The sequence below is a fragment of the Apodemus sylvaticus genome, chromosome 2 (assembly GCF_947179515.1).
Source record: "Apodemus sylvaticus chromosome 2, mApoSyl1.1, whole genome shotgun sequence".
NCBI classification, from domain to species: Eukaryota; Metazoa; Chordata; class Mammalia; order Rodentia; family Muridae; genus Apodemus; species Apodemus sylvaticus.
Genome location: NC_067473.1, coordinates 154030819 through 154043865, shown reverse-complemented (window position 1 = coordinate 154043865; position 13047 = coordinate 154030819). Strand labels below are relative to the sequence as shown.

The window sequence follows — 13047 nt, the reverse complement described above, 5'->3', positions numbered from 1 at the left end:
AACCAGCCAACTGCTCAAACACCTGAGCCCATCGGGGACATTTTGCATTCAATCTCTATGCTTCCATTATATAACTTAACAGATTTATCATTGTGGTCTTCAGCATGGCACCCACTGGTCAGTCAAGACGACCATTTTCCAGGCACTAAAGGCTTCTCTTTTTTCTTTGTAAAAAGTGTTTTACCTGGATGTATCCTATCCCCTGATTTCCCCATGTGTTAGAAATTGAATCCACAGAGTTGAACATGGTCAAGTGTTTTACCATCAAGCCATAATCCCTGCCTTTGTATGTTTTGAGAGCCGTTCTTGTTACAAAGCTCAGGCTCACTTGGCACTTGCAAAGTAGCCCGAGGCACTCTTGAATTTGTGATTCTCCTGCCTCATCTTCCAGAATCGCTCTGAATGCAAGCCCGAATCACCATTTCTTGCTTGCAGTATAGTCTTGCTTTACTAATACACCCATCCTGATTTTCTTATGGAGGTAAGGTTGCCACACTGTTACACATCATGCTCGGAGCTTGGTTTCATTGTAAAGTGTTCACTATGTTCACAGTGCATGATCTTCTGTTTAAATGTCATGTCTGTTCACCTCAAATGTGGGGTATAGGGCAAAACACTAACTGAACACAAGAGTAAATTTCCATTAAGTGAAGAAATAGTCACAGATAGAGACTCTCGAGAACTATGCAATTACTTCCGTTTTTTAAAAGATTTATTTATTATTATATGTAAGTACACTGAAGCTGTCTTCAGACACACCAGAAGAGGGCGTCAGATCTCATTACAGTTGTGAGCCACCATGTGGTTGCTGGGATTTGAACTCAGGACCTCTGGAAGAGCAGTCAGTGCTCTTAATTGCCTAGCCATTTCTCCAGCCCGAACTATGCATTTATTTATCAAGCTTGTTCAGGGTTTGTATTCCAGAGACAAACACAAATCACCATGTTGAAGGTTCCCAGGTCTGGGGATTCCAGCAATGCCTTGTCCACAGATAGGAGCTTCAAACATTCTGTTTGTCTGTGTAGGGGAAGAGAAGAAAACCAAATATCATCTAACTGGGTACAAAGAGCAGGAAAGCAAACTGGCCGTGGTGGAGACCGGGATCCTTCAGATGTTCTACCATAAGCGACCATACCATTTGGTTAGGAAGCTAGAGGACTCTTCTGGGGTTAGTACACCAATCCAAAGGTGCACATTTCTTCGGTTTCAGTCAGTGAGAATTGTCTTAGCTCATCTAAGGAAAGGTCGGGGTAGTTTTGAGGGGAAGGAGGTCAGAGCAAGGCTTGTGTGAGGAGTGCTAGGTGCTCACCTGAGCTGCAGGGGCTGCAGTATTCAGCGAATGCCACTTCATCTGAAAGACATGGGATTCAAATGTGAGAGTGGGAGCTTTTGAGAGAGGATTTTGTGGAGGGTGCGTGATGTCTCCGGACTGACCACTTTCCTCAGTCAGGACCTGGATGATTGCTGAAAGATCATCAGACAAACCAAAGGAAGGAATTTCTGCCCTTGAAGCCACTGGTTGACACTGTTACTCTGGGCCAGCAAGATGGCTGGATAACCTTAGTGAGTTTAGTCTTCAGGATCCCCATGCCAGGAGGAGAGAACCCATCTCTCTAAAAGGCCTGCTGACCTCTACAGGCACTGTGCTGTGCTAGCCTCTCACAAAATAAAGAAACAAACGTATACCAACACTGGAATTGTTTATCCTGTGGGGAAAGTCAAAGTGTGCTTCTCCTATACTGTTTAAGCAGAGTACAGGCCGCGATCCCTGTAGATGTGTAGCCTTTCAGATTCTGTGCTGTGTTTCTGTTTTCCTTCATTATTTCTTGAATTCTTCTAATCTGAAACATTTGGTATATCTCTTCATTGGACAGAAAAACCCCCACTTAATTCCCCAGCTCTGGTTTTGCTCTCTTTCTTTGACCATCACTTTGCACGCAGGCTATGGTCCTCTCTCATCATTTTATACCTACTGTCATTATTTGTTCAACTCTTCATCTTCCCATTGCGGTATTCATAAGAAGAATTGTGTGTCTTTCAACATCGGGACCCTACTTTGTAAAATGTTGGATCACTTGGGTTATGTGGACATGTTTGATCCCACATGATTGCTTGGACAAGAACAAGGCATCAGAGGCTGAACAAACTGAAAATTTATAAGTGGTTGTCTGGCCTACATAATAATGGGCCAGAGTCTGAAAAGCAATTGTTTTTAATAGTGGGTATGATGGCATATGCCTATAATATCAGCTTTTGGGAGGTTGAGTCAGGAGGACTGAGAAATTGGGCTAGCTTGGGCTACATAGTGTAAAAAAACCAAAACAATGACAAAAACAACAAGTTTACTTAGGGTTTACCACTGTTTCTTGTTCACCTGTCTCATAGTAGTCATAGACTTTCACGATGGCAGGCTGCAGGTTCTCTACTGGGATGTCTTGTTGAATGATGAAGGAGAAGGTCAGTTTCTGATTGGTCACCTGGGAAAGAGAGAAAAATGATCCAGACTCACGAGAGGGGCCAGGGTTTTTTCGTCAGCACGACGCAGTTATTGTTGGATAGCAGCTAACCTCACAGTCAGGGTCTTCCATAACTTCGCACCTATGTGGACAGTGAAATGGTGATAGGAACTTTAAACTGGGGACTTGAGAAACTGAGGTAGAGGCTCCTGGGAGAATATGAAGCCTTTCCAGTCTATTAAACATTCCAAAAATTCATATTCCTCTTCAATGTATGATATTTGACTTTGTCCATTGTGTCCTTTGATTTGCTGACTTGAAACTCTATGAAGTTCCAGGAAAACCAGCAGTGAGGAAAGAAGATTTACTTTATTATTATTATTATTATTATTATTATTATTATTATTATTATGTGTGAGTGTATGGGTGTGTGTATGTGTGTGTGGTGTATGTGTGTGTGGTATATGTGTGTGTACTGATGGAGTCCAGGAGAGGGAATCAGATTGCCTGGAACTGGAGTTACAGGAAGTTGTGAGTTGGTATGGTTTCTGGGAAATGAATTCTGATCTTCTGCAAGAGCAGTAAGTGCTCTTAATTGTCGAGTCATGTCTCCAGGAGAGAGGAAAAGAACTCAAAGTATCATGTCATATGAGGTGATGTGCCTCTAATTCTAAAGTCTCCCTTTAGAATCAAGAAAGACTTTCCACCTTGGCAAGTCTAGGGACCCAGGAAGCACCGTCTCCTGACCTACATAGGTCTAGGACTATCCACCTTGTCATGTCTAGGGAGACAGGAAGGAATCGCACCTGATCCAGATATAACAGGACGTTGCTGTTGCTCACTTCTGTTCTGCTCACGTGCTCTAATCTTTCAAGCTGAAAATGAGAGAAAACCCCCACATTACTGAAAAATCCAAAGCCTTGTGGGTGAGAGAGGTGAATGAGCTGTGGGACTGAAGGTGATAGAAAGGTGATGTTATTGAATTTATTTCAATGAATGGGAGGAAACTTTTCCAATAAGAATGAAAATATATTTAGAAAATTGTGAATGCTACTCTACTAAAGGCTGGACAGAATACAACCTGACCTAGTAGTAGATTTTTTTGACTTTTGTTTGAACATAAAAATAGTCACACATTTGGTAATACTTAGCCCATTTTCTCTGTGCTCTGCTATTGACCTTAGCTTGTTGTTAATTTTCATAGTTCTCAAAACATCTAAAACTATGCCTACAATTCTGGAATTTAATATTTTCCCCTGAATCCTTATTGTCCAGGTTCATTACACTTTAAAAGTTATTGTTAGCTATATTGTGGACTCAATGAACTCAGAAACCTTTCTTATGCTTCTTGTGCTGGCTTCTATCACAATCCATAGCTATATTAGCATTTTAACAAAATCCAAGTGTGTTAAATTAGTGCTAACATTGCTTTGTCATGGGTTGACATAATTATGATGGTGTCGGTAGGCTCCGTGTCCAAGGATTCAGAGAATCCAAACATCTTATCTTTGCCTGCTTACCTTTTTCACTGTTGGTCTCAATGGGATGAAACCAGATACCATCTTCACATCAACAATCACCATGTTGGAGGCTGGACGGCTCCCTGTGTAACTAAAGACCAGAGAAGTGGACAGGAATCATTTCAATAGTCTGACTCTTGACTCCTTTGAGGTCCTCAGTAATTCCTGATATAGCCTATGCTATTTTTCTGTATCTTAAAATATAATGCCTTCATTGTCAATATAAATAGTTTTGAAAACAGACTGCATAGCAATATCATCTGGAGAGTGCATTAAAATGGCTGGATCTGCCCGGCATGCTGGTGAGCTAGCAGAATCTGCTGAGCCAGTAAGAGACCTAATATCAAAAACAAGTATGACTGGAACCTGAGGGCTGATGGCTGGCATTGCCCTTTGTCACACACACATGTGCTGGCAAACACACACACACACACACACACACACACACACACACACACACACACACACACACGATGATAGGTCATGCTATGGATTTATTCTTTCCATCCAAGATCCCTTCAGTTTCTGCAGTTAGATCCTGTTGTTGGTTATATTTTGTATGAAGCTTTTGACGAGTGTCAGAAGAACTGAAAATCTTTTTCCTTCTAGACAAATGGAATCTTAAAAGACCAGAGGGCTATTCTTTGTTGATGAAGAAGAATAACCCATGTTAATTACTCATGGAAAAGAATAATGCATTATTTTGTTATGATAGTGGGCAAGAAAGGAACCCTAAAATTAGAATAATTAGAAGTTATAATTCTATATTTCTTCATTGTTCACTTTGTTGAAGTCCAGTATTTTTTGTTCATTTTTTCACAGACAAAGCAAAATGTTAATGAAGAGACCCATTTTAGGTATCTTTGAACATATTGCATGAAGAGTTCTAGGAAGGCAGCTCTATAGTTGATGACAGACAGAGACAGAGACAGAGACAGAGACAGAGATAGATGCTCATACAGAGACAGAGATCCATGCCTATCTCATACCTGATTTCTAGTGAGATCTGGAAGCTGTTGTGGCCTTCGGGGTTATTACAAGTTAGAGGTACTGTCTGTACCTGTAGAGCAAATGCAGACTGCTGCTTCTCCAAGTGTATGTTGTATCTCAGTGTAGTCTGACAAGTAGAGAACAGAAATATTTCACCTCCATTGCACTGTGTCCTTGGGTCAGTTTTTCCCAATTTGAGCATAATGTGTGCAGGTAGGCAAAGTCAGACTTTCCATTTTGGGGAAGGAGGCTCCCAGCTGCACAACCACAACTTCCCAGCATCTTACCTGAACATACACACATCCTCCCCCTGACACAGTGATGGTGTAGTTCCCAGGAATAAATGGTAATGGAACCTGTTGCAGCAACAGGCGATTACTGTTCTCTACTTGGAACTTGTGGGAAAATAGGTCTGAAGACTGGATGGTCACCAAAGAAGATTTCTGGCTTCTGGAAAAAGTAACTGCTCCATATTTGGACAGTGCATCGAGGGCCACCACAGTGTCCTGATAGGAATGAATAAAAACATTCAGTATAGCATCCATTTGGAAGGTGTTGAGCTCTTCCCAAAGTTCGTTCTAGCTGTGACAAACTGTCATGAGATTTTGTCTAATTATTTGATCTCTAGACTTTATTTCAGGCTTCAATATAGAATGCATTTGAGAGTCAAAAACATTCACATGGTTTTCCTTAGAGTGTCCTATCATAGGCAAATGCCCCCCCCCCACCCAGCAGAAAACACAAATTAGATTTTGCTTCCAGCATTTATTGTTTTTCTTTCTTTGTCCCCAATTCCCATGGTTATGTCCTAGTTCCACTGACAAATTTGTTTCTGCACTTGCAGTGCCATCGAGACACGGCGAGGGCCTATCCTGATTCTGTCTTACTAAACAGAAAAAACGATGCTCTACTGTTGTCCTTCACTGCCTGACTCCTCAGTGGCACACTCTGCAGAAATGTACTTCAAGATCCAGAAAGGATCTCTGTCACAGGATCCTTCCTGATCCCCAAAGTTCTAGTGTTACCTTGAGAACAGAGCCCAATAAGAGGGCAGAAGCCTGCAGCGAGGGTTTTACTGTCACAACATGCACTGTCTTTTGAAAGGAGAGGGAAAGAACTGAACTGCAAAGCAGGGTGGCTAGAATTATGGAAGTTTTCTTTCCGAACATTGTATTTCTGCTTTAGAGGAACCTACCATCTCACTACACTCCTGTGGAGATTAGTTCTGCCATATATGCCCAGAATACCTGGAGCATAAATTATGGTTATTACGCTATGTGTATATTTGGAGATGGGAGATATTATTACCTTGTGAGAGTTCTACTGACTAGATGATAAAGTCACTAGTTTACAGTCCTGATTTTTCCCAAGTATCAAGAGGTAATGTGGGGCAGCAGGACCTCCTGCTTGCTTGGAGAAAGCCTGAGTGTGACCTATCCACATAAGATTAGGAGAGTCTGTCAGGAGAAGGGAAACAGCTGTACCTAAGGTCAGTAGGAAAATAGACATATTGATTTGGTCTTAGGTCTCCACATGCTGTTACAGGGTGAGGGAGATATGTCTAGGTTTCTAGATATTCCAGGATTTTTGCCATTGATTTATATTAAGGATTGGATCTGGGTTAGAAGTTGTCAGCAACAACGGCCCGTTTCAATAATGGTGGTATGACGAGAGCTGTGGTTGGAGACAGGAACTAAGGCAATTTATTTTGGGATATATCATTCCACACTTCCTACAGATAATATCCAGGAGTAAGATTTCCTTGGTCTTTCTCTCCTCTTCACTCTTTGATGGTTCCTGCATCTCTTGTTCAAATCCCCTAACCCCATGGGGACTCTGAAGGAAAACCACCAACCTGTGTGGAGGAGAAGCCGCCATGGGAGTTCTGCTGCTTTGTGAGCCACTTGATGGTGCTCCTTGACAAAGCCAGGTCCTCAGGGGTGGGGCCTGGCTGGGCTGTGAGCAGAGCCAGGACCACATAGGCGCTCATCTCTACCTCAGCAGAGGAAGCTTGGGGCTTGTACAAATAAGGCTCCGATTTCCTGGGTTTCTCAGGTCTTTCCCAGTGGATGGAATTGTCTTAGGGTAAAAATAGAGAAATAATTAAAAGGGATTGGGGCTAGAGAGATGGCTCAGTGGTGAAGAGCACTGACTGCTCTTCCAGAGGTCCTGAGTTCAATTCCCAGCAACCACATGGTGATTCAAAACCATCTGTAATGGAATCCCATACCCTATTCTGATGTGTCTGAAGATAGCTACAGTGTACTCATATACATAAAATTTCACTCACAATATGGACTGGATTTATTAACCCACAGTAAAAACCTGCAGTTGGTGCTATGGGTAGTGGTTGAGAAAGACTGAGGACAGAAATGTAGAAGTTATTAACTAAATTACATCTTCAGTGTGCTCTAACAGAGCTGCTGAGGAGACAATGGCAGACATGACGCTTTTACTGATTATTTTCCTCACACCCAACAAGACACCGCTTGTTCAGTGTTCAAACAAATGACTTAGTAAACTTTCCCAGTGGGTTCAGAGTTGCAATTGAAACAGCAAACCCTCGATGCACCTTTCCCCTTCATGGCCTTTGCTGGTCCTGGTAGGAATGTGTGCATCAGAGAGAAGCTAAGCTTTGACTACATTCACCTCTGTAACCTGGTTAGAACTTTGTGCCTTGTACTGTGATATGATATTTGTTGATTTCAGTCACACTATCAGAAAACACCAAACAGAAGGCTGTTACATAGAAGGAAGACTCATTTCTTAATGGGGCAGTCCAAGGAGAAACCTCAGTGTGTCATAGAGATGGGACTAACAGGTCTTTCCAGGCTCCAACTGCTCCCCTACATCTCTTCACTGGAGCTGGCTGGAGGCAAAGATGAGAACACACATTCTCACCTTCTTTTATAGCTTCCTTATCAAGTGACTTCAGGATTTCACTTCTCTTCTCCTGGTTCCCCGCCAGAGCGAAAGCATAGGCCATCAGTGCCTTGGTGTACACAAAGCTGCCCTTTCCTCCTTGCTCTATGGTCTTCCAGGATGACTCTAGGCAGCTCAGGGCCTTGGCGACAACAAGATGCTGTTGGCAGAGCAAGGAAAATGGAGTTATGTGGAAAAAGGGTCCTAGCAGTCCCAGGACAAGTATGGAGGCTATTGGGAATTATCATTTACAAATCAATCCTCACTCCCTCCCTCCTCTCCCCTCCCCTCCTCTCCTCTTCACTCTCCTCTCTCCCTTCCTCCTCCCCACTCTTTCTCCATCCCTCCCTTCCTTTTCCCCTCCCTCCTTGTCCCTCCTCCTCTCCCCTGATATCCCTTCTTTTCTCCCTCCCTTCCTCCCTCCTTCCTTCTTCTCTTGCTTCCTTTCTCCCTCCCCTCTCTCCATTCCTTACTTTCTCCCTTTGTCTCTTCCCCCTCTTTCCTTCTTCCCTTCTCTTCTTTTTTCCCTGTTTTATTCCTGTCAATGATTATCTGGCTACTCTCTCTGCTCTATCTTTTGGGAGCCATGTCTTTTTATAAACTACATTCCATTTAAGATACAGACTAATAGGGATGTGTCTTCAGGTTGAGTTTTGGAATAAATCCAGGATTTCACTGAGCAAGCGGATGCTCATTAGTGGAATCTGACAAATGCAAAGCATTGGTAAAAAGAAAGAAAGAAAGAAAGAAAGAAAGAAAGAAATCAATCAATCAATCAATCAAGCTTCCCCTGGCTTCAGAGAGGATGGAAAGCCACAGGCTTTACACCAGTCTGGGATGCTGGTCCCTACCGCGTCTGGGAGTGAACTCTCCAGAAGAGCGATGGTTATGTAGGCAGAGAGGGTCATTTCATCATCTACTCCCCCCCTGCAAAGAAGAAGGAGTGAGATCAACAGAATGTACAGCAAGCAATCCATCCAAGATGTCTTTCCCACCCATGGCCAATCCATGTATTCAATGGAAGTTCCCATTCATATCCCCGTTATGAAAAAGTACATTCCCAACCTAGAGGCTTACTCCTCACCATGGTAAGTAGTATGACCTGACTGTAAGGTGTTCTCAGGTTACCGTGCTTATAAGCAGTTCAGAAAAGGTCACCTTCATGGCATTGTTGAACAGTGATCCAGAGCTCCGGAAGCAGCCATTGTCCTTCTGCTGCTGGGAGAGCCATGTGAAGGCGTGGGTGATGTGCAATTCATCGATGAAGATGAAGGCTCGAGCTTGGGCAAAAGACTTGAGCACAAAGGCTGTGAGCCTGATGGGGAAGGGAGAGTGTGGAGATGAAGCTTCTGTTCTGAGGCAGCACTTCCTCACATGGGTGTCCAGGGGCCCGGTCCACAGTCATGAGCAATCCCTAAGGGTCTCTGAGCAGAGCATCTGGACAGTGTCTCTGGCTACTCCAAAGTTGTCTTCCATTCCTTGGTCCAATTGGATGGGCATGCTCTAGCCTTCCATGAAGTAAGATGCTGTACAGCTGCTGTGAGGAACAAGAGCTGAGCAAGGCCTGGCACACAGTGGACTCTTCTTACCAAGTGTTTCCTTGATTCTCCTCATCTTCATCGTCATCCCCAAAGGCGCTGTAGGAGCCGTCCTTGTGTTTGTAGTTCAGCTCCCTCTGATAGCCTGGAATAGAAGGCTTTGGGTGTGTGCTGAAGAAACGGATACATCAGAGAATGCTAGGCTGTACATCTGATGTCAGAGAGGCCCTCACGCACGTACCCTGGCTTACAGAATTGACCACGAACACTGCTCAGCTCTCCCCTCCTATGCTAAGCCCATTTCTAGACATTTCTAGAGAGAATATTTACGAGAACTGGGTGGAGTTTCTAAGCCTTACTGACCAGCTCTGAGGAAGCCAAGGGCCTTGGACTTGATCTTCTGAGTCAGCTGTTGGGTTTCATTCAGATATTTCAGTACGTAGATGTTGGGAGCGAAAAGGACCATGTTCTGCTCCCCACAGCCATAGGGCATATGGAGAAGATTTTGTGTGTTTTTCATGGCTGAACTCAAGATATCACCTGGAAGTGAGAGGCGTGACATCAGAATAGCCATTATCTTCAAGAACAAAATAAAGGTGTTAATAGAATCATTTCTCAGTGATGTGAGGCAATTTTATGGGTGACATGTGCTGGAACCCAGTGGGAATGCAGGGGATAAAGACAGAAGAAGGATGTGAAATAGATCAAGTGCAGTAGTTTGGAAGCTACATTTGGAATCATGGTGGGTGCAGGGCAGGGTTAGTGAGTATTGTTCCTAGTCCCCCAGGGATCGATTTACTCACCCGTCACAGAGAAATGGGCTCGGGCTGAATCTTTCACTACTGTTGGTGGGAGCACCAGGGACAATTTTTCTGATACCTCAGCATCTTAATAAGCAAAACAGACAAATAGGTGATCACCTCTGCATTTCTAACGTGCCCTAAGATCAGTGACTTCAGAACTGCTCATAAGCTTTGAGTTCTTGCCTCTCTAGAAAAATGATCTTGAGGTAAATATCACAAATATTCCAGGTACCACAGGCCTGTCAAGCTCCATTGCCTTCTCTTTTATCACCTGCTGCTTTGAAGCAAAGCGTTTGTCCAGAATGGAATGTCTGAGCCTCTGGGATCTGTGTTCTACTGTCAATGTCCTAATTAGTTTTAATATACACAGGAAAATGTGTTATTGACTGAATTTTGGTGTTGGAAAATCCTGCTTGTGTGTGTGTTTATGTGTGTGTGTTTGTGTGAACTTTGACATAAGTTAGTGTTTTCTGGGATTGGGGACTCTCAATTGAGAAAATGCCTCCATAACTAACACTGGGCTATAAGCCAGTCTTGAAGCTTTTCTTTTTTAATAATAGATGTGGTAAGTCCTGGCCCACTGTATGCCATCTGTGGTGTATAAGAAAACAAAGTGAGCAAGGGCAGAGCAAGCTAGGAAGCTGCCCCCCTCCACAGCTCCCGCTTCAGTTCCTGCTTCCAGATTCCTGCCCTGACTTTACTTCATGGTGGACTGTGACAGACTGTGTAAGCTGATCAACTCTCCAAGTTGCGTTTGGTCATGGTGTTTATCTCAAGGATTGAACAATAAACCAATGCAATTTGTAAATAAACATACAATTTGTCAGAATAAGTGCATGGAGCAATCCTGAGCTGGCTTTTGCCTTCCTGGTTTGCCGAGTTGCTCGGGAGGCTCTCAGATCTCTCCCATGCAGCTGTCATGGAGGGCTTTTATATGGCAGGGATGATGGGTGGATTACAGTGTAATCAGTACCTATGAGGGAAAGCAGAGTTGACCAGTAGAAAGAATAGGGCTTTTGTTGTCCTATCTTTGACTTTTTTTTAAAAAATGATCTCCAGTGACTCCCTTCCTGCTCTTTCTTTCATGGAAAACCTTTACAAGATTTTAGTAGTCTATGATGATTTTCCTCCACTTGCTGTATTAGGAAATGCTACATTAGTTTACCTGCTTAACAAAGAGATTTGCTTTATTTCATTTTTCGTTAACTTTCATATGATAATGGACTTTACATTAAATTAAAGTTAGTATTATAATTTCTTTTTTCTTTTTGACAAATATGTCTTGAGTAGACACTACAAGAACCTGCTAACAGCGGTGCCAGCAATGGAGTCATTATTTTTTTTAATATTTTTATTTTCTATATTCTTTGTTTACATTCCAAATGATTTCCCCTTTCCCGGATCCCCCCTCCCCATATGTCCCATAAACCTTCTTCTCTCCATCCCTTCTCCAATCACCTCCCTCCTTTTTCTCTGTACTTATATTCCCTTCCAATGCTAGATCGATCCTTTCCAGGATCAGGACCCTCTCCATACTTCTTCATGGGAGTCATTTGTTATGCAATTTGTGCCTTGGGTATTCAGGGCTTCTGGGCTAATTAATATCCACTTATCACAGATTGCATTCCATGTGTATTCTTTTGTGATTGGGTTACCTCACTTAGGATGATATTTTCCAGATCAAACCATTTGCCTAAAAATTTTGTGAATTCATTGTTTCTAATTGCTGAGTAGTATTCCATTATGTAAATATACCACATTTTCTGAATCCATTCCTCCTTTGAGGGGCATCTGGGTTCTTTCCAGCTTCTGGCTATTGTAAATAAGGCTGCTATGAACATAATGGAGCATGTGTCTTTATTGCATGCTGGGTAATCCTTTGGGTGTATGCACAGGTGAGGTATAGCAGGGTCCTCTGGAAGTCTCATGTCCAGTTTTCTGAGGAACCTCCAGACTGATTTCCACAGTGGTTGTACCATCTTACAGCCCCACCAGCAGTGGAGGAGTGTTCATCTTTCTCCACATCCTCGCCAACACCTGCTATCCAATGGAGTCATTATTGTGAGCAGACAGTCTCACCTTATAACTGTCTTTCTAGGGGACAGTGAGCTTCCTCTTGTGTGATATGTTCCTGTATTTTCCCTGCAATAGTTAGTTTCCAGTGAGGAGTAGATCCAAAAAAGAGCAGGTCATAAAGACAACTGCTAGAGAAAATGTTATGCTAAGTACACACTATCATTTGGTCTAAGTACACACATAGCTTGGCCAATGTGTGAAATTTTCAGCCATATAAATCTTTGTTTTTATCTATGATCTAACACAAAACACATATAGTACTTCCCAAGATATTCTCTATATTCCCACTCTCCCCCACTTAAAAGAAAATTTCAATTGTGAGCTCTTCTCAGTCATTCCCTATCTATCTAAATAATTTCTAATTATTGAGATGGACAAAGAGGCTTCTGTATTCTAAAAATAAAAAGGGCTACAGCGAACCGTGAAATCCCAGGGGAACTATACTCTTGAGAGCTGCATCGGGTCAGTGTTGATCTTAATTTACAAGACTCAGTTTTGTTAGTGTTTGAAGGGTTTATAATGCATATAGTATTCTGGTTTTCTTATAGGAATATTGCAAGATCTCTGAGTATGTGACTTAAGTTACTGTCTCATTGATGTTTTGAAAGGTTCTCACCTGATTCACAGAGCAGCGAGGTGAAGGTATGCTCTTTCTTGATTCCTTCAGGCTTCAACAAAAAGATAGGAAATTCAGACATGAGAAATCAAACACCGAGTGTGCAAACACTGACTATGCAAGCAC

At 42.7% G+C, this 13047-nt stretch overlaps 1 pseudogene; it reads right to left on the bottom strand.

The window, feature by feature from the left end:
- Positions 1 to 1271: 1271 nt before the first annotated feature.
- The window catches only part of LOC127677615 (murinoglobulin-2-like), a 65994-nt pseudogene continuing 54218 nt past the window's right edge, over positions 1272 to 13047 (bottom strand).